A 16109-nucleotide genomic window follows, 5' to 3' on the forward strand; every position below is an offset into this window, starting at 1 on the left:
AACGTGTTTCATGTCTCCCTGTTGAAGCCGTTGGTGTGTAATCGTTTCACTTCCTCGGTTCCTCGGCCCCGTCCGGTCCAAGTGGGCAATCATGAGGAATATGAGGTGAGCAATATCCTGGACTCACGCCTGGTCCGCGGTCGGTTGCAGTTTTTGGTCCATTGGCGTGGTTATGGTCCAGAGGAGCGTTCCTGGGTTCCCTCCGCAGATGTCCATGCTCCTGCTTTGCTCCGAGCCTTCCACGCACGCTTCCCTCAGAAACCGTTCCTTACTCCGCGTAGGAGGGGCCCTTGAGGGGGAGGTACTGTCATGGTCTTACCTTCGTTTGACATGTGCTGGCGGCCATCTTGGTTTCTGGGTTTCTTGTAGCCTCCCACCCTGCGGCTTCTCCTTCCCACTGGGAGGAGCTGGATGCCTAGCTCATATATATAGAAGGTCTGTGGCTTCAGTTCCTTGCTTGGTCCTCCTGTGTTCACATGCTTCTAAGACTGCTGCTGCTTCTGGTTCCTGATCCTGGCCTCGTCTGACTACCCCGTTGGTTCCTGATCCTGGCTTCGTCTGACTACCCCGTTGGTTCCTGATCCTGGCTTCGTCTGACTACCCCGTTGGTTCCTGATCCTGGCTTCGTCTGACCACCCTCCTGGTTCCTGACCTCTGTCTACGCAAGACCCTGCTTCGGTTTAGCCATCCGTTTGGACTTTTGCTACGGCTTGATTTCCAATAAAGCCTTCTTATTTCCACTCATCTCTGTTGTACGTCTGGTTCATGGTTCCATGACAGGCTCATCCCGGACTACACTGCATTTTCCTTTTTTCTTCAATCATACTAACGCGTTTGCTATATGCGCTTTTTCCATTTATTATGGTTCATTTTGGATGCTTTTAGCCCGGCAAGGGTTAATGTAGGGAGTGCCAGGGCATCAGTATTTTCTGTTCCCTTCCCCCCTCATTTACATAATTCGAGTGATAGTGCATCGTTGGATAGCACATCACCCGATTCTGTACCCTGGGTAAAGCATCTCGAATGACATTTGACCCTATATGTTACTTTGTATTGATATTGAAGCACTCTGATTGTGGTGCCTGTGACGTGGCGATCAGGCTTTATACCATTGCGAACACGTGACCGCCCTTTCAATGACGTCACGGACATGCGCAAGTCTAGTTCTGGAACGCCGTATCCACGAGACACAGCATGGAATCCTGTATCCACCTGTAATCTGAGCTTGCCCGATTCCATGCCAGGCCCTCCTACAACGTCACACTTACAGGTGACAATTATTTAACTTTGATTATCACTTTAGTGTTATAAATATATATTTCTTGTACCGATGATTTTTTACATCTGAGTTATATGTATTTATGTATTTGATTGCACTGTCTCTCCGATATGATGTTCGGAAGTATTCACTTAATATGCATTGTATTCTTGTTCAAAAAAAAAATATGCATTGTATTTTATTTTTTTATTATTACTGCTTAAGTATCACTCATATATGTTAATTGTGATGACTACATAAAAACCTACACTTGTATTGTATGCATTGCTTGAAAATGGTCCCAGCAAGCGGACCGAAACGTCGCTACCTGGGTGAATAAAGGATCCCACCATTTTTTCACCAGATGGATGTGCTGCGGTGTGCTTATTTCTTTGTCTATTGACACTTTTGGACTTGGTGTCGACACCGCTGGCACCCAGCATCTTTTACTAGGTGTGCTGCCCTAAATTTTCATGACTTTCAGTATACCACAGGAGCTGGCACCCACTGATTACAATAGAGCTACAAATTTTCCATGCTAGCAAGCAAGATGGATCCGCTGTTAAACCAGCCTTCACCTTCTACTTTCTCATATACTGAGGCCGACAAGGAGAGGATTGTGGAGTCATGTGGAGGCAATGTGGACTTCCTCTCGATTCCTTTAGTACTGGACATTAAAAAGAGGTATGAGCGTGATGTGAAAAAATGCTTAACCTTAGAACTACATTCTACAACTCTGGTAGAATATGTCAAAACGAACCGCATACCTAGAGGGATGCGCACACAACCGAGATCCTCTATGCATTCGCATGATTTGGAGTTCCGCGCTAAATATGAGCACATTTCCAATAAATATGTGTTGGATTTAATGTTACTCAACATAGAATTTATGCGCAGAGATTTGCTTTCTACAACAAACAGTAAAATGGAGGAGGAAGCCACATTAAAAGGCCATTTTGTCTACACAGGAGTTTGATGACTACATCAAAAATTTTCAGCCCCATCTGAATAAATTAAAAAACGAGATCCAGGAAACAAAAAGAGCTAAATGGCAACGAGACACATTGGATTACTCTACGGGACCTGTATACAACTGGACAGACGGGAATCGGTTTAATCAAAATCAAATTCAAGGTTCTAAAAGACCAAAGAAAAAGGATGACTCCAATACCCCTGCTACTTTTTTAGGACTTCCTACAACTACTGCAAGAAAGCCACAAGAAGGGGCGGTCGGAATAGACACCGATTCCGTAAAAACAAGGAGTCAGAAGTCCTTGCGAAAGACCAACGCCTGACTGAACAGACTGTGGTAAATATTTCTTCACATATCCTGACATCAGTACAAACACAATTATTAGAGAAGGGTTTAAGTTTTTGTCCTGCTAGTACCATTAACTGGTTTGAGTTGGAGGCTGACTTACTATATTTTTTTCGACTGATTAAACTTAAAATTCATTTTCAGGATACTCATGGTACTGCTGTTAAATCCATGCATGAATTATGTCTATCTGATTGGGGGTTAAGACTCAAAAAGGATTTTTCCCCCCAAATATCCTCTAAAGCCTTTGACGTATTTTCGGATGCAGTATTGCGAGACATACAGGAGCTAAAACAATCAGGGCTCTGTGATCGCATTCAACATCCGAATATGACCAGACAAGAAATGCAAGCATTAAATCAACTGATCCATAACCACTCCCTCACCATCAAATCTGCTGATAAGGGTGGTGCGGTAGTGGTCATGGACACCTCTATGTATATGGCAGAAGCAGCCCGCCAATTGTCTGACTCGGCAGTATATGTCAAACTCCAAAGGGACCCTAAATTTGATATCCAACGGGAATTAAAGTTGTTGTTACACACATACACACAAATAGGCCTGATTGATGAACAGCTGAACGAATTTTTACTCATAGATTTTCCAGTTACTCCTTTATTTTATTTGTTACCTAAGATTCATAAAAATTTACAGTGCCCACCCGGCAGACCTATTGTTTCTGGCCGTGGTTCTCTTTTAAGTAACGCATCTATTTTTCTAGACAAAATTCTTCAAGAGTATGTAGTGACATCTAAATCTTATATTAAGGATACTACGGATTTTCTAGGTAGGTTAGCAGACGTGACGATGCCGGAGGACGCCATTTTGGCCTCCTTCGACATCGTCAGTCTGTATACCTCTATACAGCATAGCATCGGTTTAGCAGTTGTAGAATCGGCCTTGGCACACTTCTGACTATTCTACTGAAGCCCAAACTTTTCTTTTAGGATTGTTACGGCTGATCCTGTACAATAATTATTTCCTTTTTGGCGATGATTACTACATGCAGGTCAGGGGGACGGCCATGGGGACGAATGTGGCCCCCACGTACGCCAACATGGTCGTCTCTCATTTGGAGGAACAATACGTCTATGTGTCCCACCACTTCAGCCATGTGCTGAGGTGGTGGAGATACATAGACGATATTTTTGTCATTTGGACGGGCACAGCTGCTGAACTACATATGTTTCATGCATACCTGAACAGTTTGATTCCGGACATACAGTTCACTCTGGAATTTTCCATGAGTGAGCTGCATTTTCTGGATGTCAATGTTCAACGTACTGGTACATTGCTAAAAACTGAGGTCTATACGAAGCCCACTGACCGCAACACCGTCCTGAGGTATGACAGCGCTCATCCCCGGACGATGGTGCGGTCACTGCCGTATAGCCAATTTACTAGAGTAAAGAGGATAGTAAGTGACCCCAATAAGCTTGATATTACTTTAGAAAAAATGACACAGTCATTCAGACAGAGACATTATCCAGCAGTAGTCCTACAACAACAATTAAGCCGCATCAACCAGAAAGAAAGAAGCAATCTGTTCCATGGTATAAAGAGGGATCAATCTCAAAAAATACCCTTCGTATCTACCTTTTGTGAAGCCAGTATTCATGTAGGTAAAATTATTAATAAACACTGGCCAATTTTAGGCACCGAACACAAGAATATTCCTGAATTCCGCAATAGACCTATAATGTCATATAAGAGAGCCAGTAATCTTAAGGATAAACTAGTCAAAAATGACATAGGCTCACAAAAGAGTGCACATCAGTTACTTTTAGCTCCCAAAAAGTGTGGCAGTTATCCGTGCCTTCACTGTGTAAATTGTAAGTACATGGTGAAGGGACGTGATTTCATTCATCCGAATACTGGAGTTACATATCCACTTAAATTTTATTTAACTTGTGATTCTAGTTACGTTATATACGTTTTATGGTGTCCCTGCAAGCTTTTATATGTAGGTGAAACTACATGTGACTTCAAATCCCGCTTTAATCAGCATCGTTTTTCGATACGAAAAAAGCGTAAAGGTTTGCCGGTTTCCCATCATTTTGCGAACATGGGACATGGGGAAAGTGATCTAAAGTTTATGATCCTAGACCATGTCCCATTGCCTCGTACAGGAGGTAATCGCATTAAATTGCTTAAAAAGCGTGAATCCGAATGGATCTTTAAATTACAATCTATTAAGCCCAATGGCTTAAATGTAGAGTACAAACCTTGGCTATTCACATGATCACACGTTCCTGTGCCCTTGTCGATCTCAGTGATGAGAAATTTGTAATGTTTTTAATTAAAAATATATTTGGATAATATATTTTTTTAAATTCAAATTTTTCATTTTTTTTCTACATATATAGGACCTATGGATGGAAGGGTTCAGCTCAGCAGGAGGACAGATGTTCTGGATATGCGCGGCTCATCCCGGACTACACTGCATTTTCCTTTTTTCTTCAATCATACTAACGCGTTTGCTATATGCGCTTTTTCCATTTATTATGGTTCATTTTGGATGCTTTTAGCCCGGCAAGGGTTAATGTAGGGAGCGCCAGGGCATCAGTATTTTCTGTTCCCTTCCCCCCTCATTTACATAATTCGAGTGATAGTGCATCGTTGGATAGCACATCACCCGATTCTGTACCCTGGGTAAAGCATCTCGAATGACATTTGACCCTATATGTTACTTTGTATTGATATTGAAGCACTCTGATTGTGGTGCCTGTGACGTGGCGATCAGGTGATATACCATTGCGAACACGTGACCGCCCTTTCAATGACGTCACGGACATGCGCAAGTCTAGTTCCGGGACGCCGTATCCACGAGACACAGCATGGAATCCTGTATCCACCTGTAATCTGAGCTTGCCCGATTCCATGCCAGGCCCTCCTACAACGTCACACTTACAGGTGACAATTATTTAACTTTGATTATCACTTTAGTGTTATAAATATATATTTCTTGTACCGATGATTTTTTACATCTGAGTTATATGTATTTATGTAACGTGCTTAAATTTAAAACGATACCTTTATTATTCAACTGGGTTATAGAGCAAAAGGAGGTTTGCTCCAAGTGATATCCCGACTATGATACATACATTGGGACAAAGACTCCTCTTATAGAGAGGGAATAGATTCTAACATACGGTCAATAAAGTGCCGACTTGGTAAAAAAGAGAATGGGGGTGGTGGGTAGATGGATGGAGGGCCCTCCAGCCTCCTATACCCTGGATGCATCTTCTCCAAGGGCCCCCCTCTGATCGGTAATGTCTCCCTTGACAGAGGTTGCTCATCATCGTTATTAGAACCCAACAGGTTATATATATTATATAGGAGCTAAGTATCATTTTATGTTATCTGTTTATTTTTGTTGTTCCCTACGTTCACATCACCTCCTGATGAGCTGCCATCTGCAGCTGAAACGCGTTGGGGGTTGTTTTATTGTTTACACATGATTTCATCTGTATATGTGTGTTTTTTTGTTTTCCCTGGATTTATTTGCTTTCAATCCAGGTCTTCCAGTAGGGCCTTTTTAGGGCAATAAAGAGACTTAGGTACGGGGACAGGGTGTCTCCACCATCAGGGGACAACCCTGGGCACAGGATCTTAGATCTTGAGGGTCATCTAGGGAAAGAGTATTTTCCCATCCATCTACCCACCACCCCCATTCTCTTTTTTACCAAGTCGGCACTTTATTGACCGTATGTTAGAATCTATTCCCTCTCTATAAGAGGAGTCTTTGTCCCAATGTATGTATCATAGTCGGGATATCACTTGGAGCAAACCTCCTTTTGCTCTATAACCCAGTTGAATAATAAAGGTATCGTTTTAAATTTAAGCACGTTAAATTCTATACTCTTTAAAACTTAAACTTTGTACGTGTAGTATATCTTCAACTTCAACCTCTATAAGTCTGCTTTCTATATGTATTTATGTATTTGATTGCACTGTCTCTCCGATATGATGTTCGGAAGTATTCACTTAATATGCATTGTATTTTATTTTTTTATTATTACTGCTTAAGTATCACTCATATATGTTAATTGTGATGACTACATAAAAACCTACACTTGTATTGTATGCATTGCTTGAAAATGGTCCCAGCAAGCGGACCAAAACGTCGCTACCTGGGTGAATAAAGGATCCCACCATTTTTTCACCAGATGGATGTGCTGCGGTGTGCTTATTTCTTTGTCTATTGACACTTTTGGACTTGGTGTCGACACCGCTGGCACCCAGCATCTTTTACTAGGTGTGCTGCCCTGAATTTTAATGACTTTAGGTGAGTGTATATATATATATATATATATATATATAAATGAGTTTCTGTCTGTCTGTCTGTCTAGATCATGGATGTCAAACTCATGGCCCTCCAGATGTTGCAAAACTACAACTCCCATCATTCCCTGATAGCTGTAGTATGCCCAGGCATGATGGGAGTTGTAGTTTTGCAACAGCTGGAGGGCCACGAGTTTGACATCCCTGGTCTAGATGTTCTTTATGCGCGACCAAACGACTGGACCGAGCTTCACCAAATTTGGCACACAGGTACTGTCACAGATGGTGCTGCAGAAAGCTGGAACTTATAAATAAACATCCGACTGGCTTGATCCCAAACTAAGGAGCATATAGGTGAGCCCTATAAAACCCTAAGAGCTCTCCCTGACTGCTATGCCCATGCAAAGGTCTTTATGGTAGACGATTGCATGCCTACGTACCTAATACTGTGTGACACCTGAAAACCCTATAATAGTGAGGGGACACGACCACCGGCTCCCTGCACTTAATACGGACGGAGTCAGGGTCACCTAGAATCAAGCCAGCAAGGAAACACAAATAAAGGAAAAAGACTTATCTGAGGAATCAGCAGTAGTAGCCTCCAGCAGTGAACAACTCATCCAGGAAGAAGTATAAACCGCAAAGTGAGGCAGTATGGGAGGGAATATAAAGGGAGACAATTAGTGTAAATAGGTGACAGCTGAGAGAAGGAAAGGAGATGACAAAGTGAAACCAAAACATAGAACGTCATGCAAGAGGTAGAGAAGAACGTCTAACAGACCTTCCCACAGAACTGGCGATGACAGGTACATCAGGTGTCCTGAAAGGTTTTAGACCGGGTCTCAGCTCTCTAGGACCTACCGTTCCTGAGATATTCCCCAAAAATGACCTGCATTAGCCAATACAAAACCCCCAACTGCCATACCCACGGTCACATGACCCTTATCAGCCAATAGAAGCTCGCAGGTTCCTACTCCAGGTTGCCATAACAACTGATCACAGGTTTTAGCAGTTCGCAGGTCCTTAAATATTCAGTCATATGACGTATGATGGCACAACTTCACTTCTACATGCATGGGGGGCCGGGGCCACTATTAAATGGACGGGCTTTGTGGAGTTCACTGTTAAAGGGGCGGGTACTGTGGAGGTCACTGTTAAAGGGGCAGGCACTGTGGAAGTCACTGTTAAAGGGGCGGGTACTGTGGAGGTCACTGTCAAAGGGGTGGCCACTAGAGATGTCCCGAACTATTCGCCGGCGAACAGTTCCCAGCGAACATAGCTTTTTCGCGTTCGCCGCGGCAGGCGAACATATGCGATGTTTGGTCCGCCCCCTATACATCATCATTGAGCAAACTTTGACCCTGTACCTCACAGTCAGCAGACACATTCCAGCCAATCAGCAGCAGACCCTCTCTCCCAGACCCTCCCACCTCCTATCAAAAAGCAAGGACAGCATCCATCTTAGATTCATTCTGAAGCTGCAGTGTCACAAATTTAACTAAGTTGTAATCGCAATGCGATTAATACAGGTTATATTAATCGCATTGCGAATTCAACTTACCACACTCTGCGTCAACTACGTAATTTTCCATGGGAGTTTTGCCATGGATCCCCCTCCGGCATGCCACAGTCCAGGTGTTAGTCCCCTTGAAACAACTTTTCCATCACTATTGTGGCCAAAAAGAGTCCCTGTGGGTTTTAAAATTTGCCTGCTGATTGAGGTCTATGGCGGTTCGCCCGGTTCGCGAAAATTTGAGGAAATTCGCGTTCGCCATTCGCAAACGGAAAATTTTATGTTCGCGACATCTCTAGTGGCCACTATGAAGGTCACTGTTAAAGGGGTGGTCAGTTAAAGGGACAGGCACTGTTTAGGTCACTGTTAAAGGGGCGGGCACTGTGGAAATCACTGTTAAAGGTGTGGTCAATGTTAAAGGGGCAGGCACTGTGGAGGTCACTGTTAAACGGGCGGGCACTGTGGAAGTCACTGTTAAAGGGGTGGTCTATGTTAAAGAGGCGGGTATTATGGAGGTCAGTGTTAAATGGGCGGGCACTGTGGAAATCACTGTTAAAGGGGCGGGCACCGTGGAGGTCACCGTTAAAGGGGTAGGCACTATGGAGGTCACTATTAAAGGGGCTGGCATTGTGGAGGTCACTGTTAAAGGGGCGGGCACTATGGAGGTCACTATTAAAGGGGCTGGCATTGTGGAGGTCACTGTTAAAGGGGTGGTCTATGTTAAAGGGGCGGGTACTATGGAGGTCATTGTTAAATGGGCAGGCACTGTGGAGATCACTGTTAAAGGGACGGGCACTGTGGAGGTCACTGTTAAAGGGGCGGGCACTATGGAGGTCACTATTAAAGGGCGGGCATTGTGGAGGTCACTGTTAAAGGGGTGGTCTATGTTAAAGGGGCGGGTATTATGGAGGTCATTGTTAAAGGGGCGGGCACTGTGGAAATCACTGTTAAAGGGGCGGGCACTGTGGAGGTTACCGTTAAAGGGGTAGGCACTATGGAGGTCACTATTAAAGGGGCTGGCATTGTGGAGGTCACTGTTAAAGGGGCGGGCATTATGGAGGCTACTATTAAAGGGGCTGTCATTGTGGAGGTCACTGTTAAAGAGGTGGTCAATGTTAAAGGGGCGGCCAATGTGGAGGTCACTGTTAAAGGGACGGGCATTGTGATCACTGTTAAAGGGGCGGGCACTGTGAAAGTCATTTTTAAAGGGGCGGGTACTGTAGAGGTCACTGTTATTGGGGAAACTGTTGATATCTTTTTTTTATGACACACGGAAACATAAAATAAAATAGATGAAATATACCCATGCAAAGCTGGGTCCTTCTGCTAGTATTTATATATTATGTGTCGTGTATTTGCATGGGGCTATTGGTTGGTTCGACTATTGGCGTTCAAGTTCTGATCAAGAGCCAGGTACCCAAAGTCTGGGTTATTGGAGGGAAGCCACAGCTAAAGAAAGTAACTTTCCCACACCAGCCAAACCTAAGCCTGTATTAACCAGCCCTACCGAGCCTGTTGTTGGAATTTTCAACTCTGCCATTTTATTGTATACTAAAGCACTACTACTGGATTATAACTACCTCAAGGCAATAATTTGAGTAAAGTTCCAGTTTGTTCAGCAACTCCTGACTCTCTCCTTATTTGTCACTATCCCTCATTGTACCTTACGATGCTGGCGTCGTGAACACCAGGAACCCTGCCTCCACAGCACCTTAAAACCACACCACTAAGGGCACCTAAATTACCATCTGGTGGGAAGTCCCTGGACAGCAGAGTGTGCCCCGAAGGAACTGATGCTGTCCTTTCATTTACTGCATGCCAGCAACATCATAGACTTTGTATTATGCCTCCGGATGTCTGTACTGCCCCTTGTCTGGTGGGGAATGTCTGTACCGCCCCCATAATGCAAGTAAACCTAGGGAGTGGGGCTGAGAAGTGTGAGAGCACTAGTCCCTCCTTGAGAGAAGACGTGTGTGGCTGTTGCGTTGTTGAAGTGAGGACAAGTTGCAATATGGCTGCACGAGACATCAATACAGACCGGGCTATGCCTCGCCCACAAGCAGCTTTAGCACCCGCTGCTGCGGCCATATGTAAGCCGTGTACTGGGCTGGGCTCCCCAGGATACAGTGAAGTCACAAACAAGGAAAACAACCACCAGCTTTTGCCAAAACACAATTTTACTTAAATGTGACAATAAACACAACCACAATTGCTGGGAACATACAATAAATTTACATACACCCAGCCTGAAGGCTGAGACCCTTGTGCTGCACAGCACGGCGCCCTCCGATGGATGCAGGAGGTAAGAACAGTAATTTATCTACTGGCAGGCACAACTAAACTGCCACACCTTACCTGTTATTACCCTAAAAGAACAAGAATCACTGTATGGGTGCGTAGTACAGGCTAGCCTGCGGTGCAGCACAACAGCTTACAATCTTACACACATCTACAGTATTCCCCCTCCCATAACTGGTCCTGTAGCACATGCCTGAGTATTCCTTCTGAACAAAACACCAGCCTGGCTTGAGTTTGTGCGAATTTTATCAGCTCTCCAATGTGTCTGTGAAGGTTCTCATTTATCCAGGTCATGGAATAAATCAAGGCGACTGGACGTACTGTAGATTTCTTGAAAACGTTTCACTCGTTCTTCCAAGAGCTTTCTCAATTCTGAGTGACTGTACAAGAATTCTGGGAATAAATATGTAACTGAATTAACATCTGGTAATTATACCCAGCATGGGGTCAGAGGTCATTATACCCAGCGTGGGGTCAAAGGTGTTGATTCCATTATCCTAATTGGAGTCAGTAGGTGATAAAGACTTCCCAGAAAAAGGTGTCAAGACAGCATTGTATGTGGCAGACAATAGATGTTTAAACCCCCCCCCAGCCTCTATTTAAGCTTGGCTTCTCCATTTTTACGTAGATGGCCTCCTTCACACATCTTTTGTACCAATCGGCCTCCTTATACTTGATTGTCTTCAAAGGTGTGACCTGTTTCTTTTAGATGTAAGTACACGGCTGAATCTTGACCAGAGGTTTCGGCTCAACACCTTTGACCCCATGCTGGGTATAATGACCTCTGACCCCATGCTGGGTATAATTACCAGATGTTGATTCAGTTACATATTTATTCCCAGAGAATTCTTGTACAGTCACTCAGAATTGAGAAAGCTCGTTGGAAGAACGAGTGAAACGTTTTCAAGAAATCTACAGTACGTCCAGTTGCCTTGATTTATTCTTTACAGATAGCTCTCCAATGTGAAATGTCACTTTAAGTTATGGAGTCCTTGCAATAACAGTAGTAACATTTGTGGCCTGACACAAACAGAGACCCTAACTAACTACAGGCCTGGTCTCAGTCTCTAGGTGCCAACACTGTAATGATGTGCGTGCATGATCTTACCGACCCGGGTCTGCTTTGCATCCGCTGGTGACTGTGAACAGAACAAATGTTTCTCCAACAAGCATGAGGTACCTATGTTGCTTTGTTCCTCTGCTCTCATCAGCACTCCTTGCAGCAATCTTCCTCAGTGTCTCTCACAGCCTCACTCTAATATGACTGCCTCTCCTTCTCTCCTCTCCAGACTCTGTGTAAAAACCCCACCTGTCTCATTAATATGAAGATATACACTCACCTAAAGAATTATTAGGAACACCTGTTCTATTTCTCATTAATGCGATTATCTAGTCAACCAATCACATGGCAGTTGCTTCAATGCATGTAGGGTTGTGGTCCTGGTCAAGACAATCTCCTGAACTCCAAACTGAATGTCAGAATGGGAAAGAAAGGTGGGCTACAACAGCAGAAGACCCCACCGGGTACCACTCATCTCCACTGCAAATAGGAAAAAGAGGCTACAATTTGCACGAGCTCACCAAAATTGGACTGTTGAAGACTGGAAAAATGTTGCCTGGTCTGATGAGTCTCGATTTCTGTTGAGACATTCAAATAGTAGAGTCCGAATTTGGTGTAAACAGAATGAGAACATGTATCCATCATGCCTTGTTACCACTGTGCAGGCTGGTGGTGGTGGTGTAATGGTGTGGGGGATGTTTTCTGGGCACACTTTAGGCCCCTTAGTGCCAATTGGCCATCGTTTAGATGCCACGGGCTACCTGAGCATTGTTTCTGACCATGTCCATCCCTTCATGACCACCATGTACCCATCCTCTGATGGCTACTTCCAGCAGGATAATGCACCATGTCACAAAGCTCGAATCATTTCAAATTGGTTTCTTGAACATGACAATGAGTTCACTGTACGAAAATGGCCCCACAGTCACCAGATCTCAACCCAATAGAGCATCTTTGGGATGTGGTGGAACGGGAGCTTCGTGCCCTGGATGTGCATCCCTCAAATCTCCATCAACTGCAAGATGCTATCCTATCAATATGGGCCAACATTGCTAAAGAATGCTATCAGCACCTTGTGGAATCAATGCCACGTAGAATTAAGGCAGTTCTGAAGGCAAAATGGGGTCCAACACCGTATTAGTATGGTGTTCCTAATAATTCTTTAGGTGAGTGTATATGCAGTCTGTAGATATGTTTAGGAAACAGTGGTATCTTGTGGCCAAACAGCAGAATTTAAGTCCAGAACATTACATCTAATCCACACAAACAGTGTTCAAACAATGAGAGCTGTTTCCCTATCTCCCATGCCACCCCACTAGAGGTTGCCGTCCTCGGCAACCCTCCCATACAAACTCATCCTGGGCATAACGCTGTGGGGGCACACCAGCATTGGGCCTTGTTGACCTTCGTAGAGTGACAGGCTCCGAAGCACTGGGGACATCAGGCACATATAATGGGAGAGGAGCTGCTGACTGCTCAACCCTTCCCTGGGTAACAAACTTGCCACGGTTGGAGCCTCTGTGGGTTCCCGGGGCAGGGAGAACCCACCATTCCTCCTCCTCCAAGGGGATTTTTTTCTGTACTCTGAGCAGGAGGAGGCATTTCCTCCGCGCACACTGGCTCATCAAAATTACAACACCTCAACATGTTACGTTGCAGGTTTCGTGATGGCCCCAGTCCCTATTGTCTCTACCTCATAGACCGGGATGGCAGGGTCTACGCTCTTCTTCACCGTGTATGGGACCTCCTCCCACCGCCCATCCAACTTCCCAGATGACCGTTTGGCTTTGACCATCACTCTATCACCCGGGGCATACACATCCCTCTGCATTGGTCTTGGGTTAAGATGTACCACTTGTCCCAGGTGCTCCCCCACAACCTTGTGGATCGCTCTCAGCCGGCGGCGGTGCTCTTGCACCCATGTGGTGGTATTTTTCGATTGTGGCTCCATCGGATCGGGCATGTGGAGATCTTCAATTTCTCGTCTGGCTCTCCCAAGCATGAGCAAATGTGGGGAGTATCCGATGGTACTGTGTACCCTGTTGTTATAGGCCCACATCAGTTCAGGTAGGTACTCGGGCCACCGAGCCGTTTGGTGGTCCTCCAGCGTCCGTAGCATTTGGAGCAAGGTGCGGTTTAGCCACTCGCACTCCCTGTTTTCCTGGGGGTGATACAGGGTGGTGCAGGAACGTTCAATCCCATACAGTTGGTACAACTGATTTATTAGAATACCCTGAAAAAATGCCCCCTGGTCCAAATGTATCCTCCGTGGACACCCAAACACCTGTATAAAGTGTTTGCAGACCACTTCAGCGTTCGTCTGGTAGGTACAGCCACCGCATACTTTGTGAAATGAGCTGTCATGACTAAACAGTATTAGTGTCCTGAGGTAGGGTACTCAATCTGTACATAATCAATTAGGGGTGCTGAGGCCTGGATGGCCTGGATTCTATATTCTGCATTTTTCACGCAACGCAGACCCCATAAAAATGAATGGGGATGCGTGAAAATCGCAAGCATCCACAAGCAAGTGCGGATGCAATGAGATTTTCACGCATGGTTGCTAAGAAGACGAGGGATAAGTTACCCGGGACCCCATTTACTTTATTATTTTCCATTATAACATGGTTATAATGGAAAATAATAGCATTCTTTAATTCAGAATGCTAAGTAAAAGGTCCATTGTGGGGTTAAAAATAAAAATAAAATGTAACTTACCTCATTCACTTGATTGCGCAGCCTGGCTCATCTTCTTTCTTCTTCTTCTTGCAGGACCAGGCTGGAAAAGGACCTTTGGTGACATCAGCGTAGGTCCTGCTTAATGAAGATAGAAGAACCATGTTATAATGGAAAATAATAAAATGTACAGAACACCGATCCCAAACCCGAACTTCAATGACGAAGTCCGGGTTTGGGTTTGGGTTTCACAGTCAGTTTTTTAGTCAGTCAGTTTTTTATTGGTCCAGACCCATTCTTTTACCTTCCACAGGTCTGGGCAGCCATTTTGGACCCTCTCCCAGCCAACATCTTTCCCAGCACCATTGGCATCCTGGACGCCACCCCACTTGAATGTGCCATGTCCGGGAACATGGGTAATCGACCAAGGTCAGGAGTTTCAGTGTCCACTAGCTCCTCATCGGCAATCTGAGTCGACAACCCTACAGGGTTTCGGGAGAGTGCATCGGCGTCGCCGTTCTCCCTACCTGACCGGAACTTGATGCGGTATTGGTACTTAGAAAGGTGAGCCAACCACCTCTGCTCAAGCGCACCGAGCTTGGCATTCTCCAGATGTGCTAACGGGTTGTTGTCCGTCATCACGGTCACCTCTGCACCTGTCAGATACTCCGCGAACCTTTCGGTCATGGCCCACACCAGTGCCAGTAGTTACAATTTAAAGGAGCTAAAGTTGTCAAGGTTGCGTCTGACTCCCTCAGAGACCGGCTGCCATAGGCAAAGACTCTCTCATGTCCATCCTGGACTTGGGATAACACAGCCCCCAGACCATATAGATTTCCGTCAGTGTACAGCAGGAATGGGGTTTTGAATCGCGCATAAGCCAGGAGCGGAGAACTGGTCAGCACCTCCTTCACTGCTTCAAAGGCCTCTTGTTGCCGGGGTCCCAACTCGATGAGACGATTCTTTGGGCCCCTGCAGTGCCCCTTGATAACTCATTTAACGGGCCCACCAAATGAGCAAATTTGGGTATAAACTTCCTGTAGTAGCCGGCCAGTCCCACGAATGCCCGCACCTCTCGTAGTGTACGCGGCTGAGGCCACTTCTGGATGGCCTCCACCTTCTAGGGGCCGGCTTTACCCCCTTTTGGGTGACCAAATGTCCCAAATACTATATCTGCTGTCTAAACAGTTGGCACTTCTTGGGCTTGATCTTGAGCCCATGGTCTTGTAGCCGTCCTAGGACCTGTCGCAGCTTCTGAAGGTGATCCACAAAGGAGGCCCCAACTACTACTATGTCGTCCAGGTATATCAATACCGACTCAAAGTTGAGAGCCCCCAGACAGTGCTCCTTCAATCGCTGGAATGTTCCTGGGGCATTGGACAGGCCAAACGGCATCCAGTTAAACTCGTAGAGTCCCATAGGTAGGATGAAGGCCATATTCGCTTTGTCCTTCTTGGTCACCGATAACTGCCAAAACCCACTGGCCAGGGCAAGAGTCAAGAAGAACTTTGCGGACAACGACTCCTCAATACGCAGAAGGGGGTAGGCATCTCGGACGGTCTGGGCATTCAGCTTCCGATAATCCACGCAGAACCAGAGACTCCCATCTTTCTTCCGCACAAAGACTACTGGAGAAGCCCAACGACTTTGATTCTCCTGAATCACCTGGTTTTCCAACATGCTGGCCACCATATCATTCACC

This window comes from Bufo gargarizans, chromosome 4, assembly GCF_014858855.1.
Source record: "Bufo gargarizans isolate SCDJY-AF-19 chromosome 4, ASM1485885v1, whole genome shotgun sequence".
NCBI classification, from domain to species: Eukaryota; Metazoa; Chordata; class Amphibia; order Anura; family Bufonidae; genus Bufo; species Bufo gargarizans.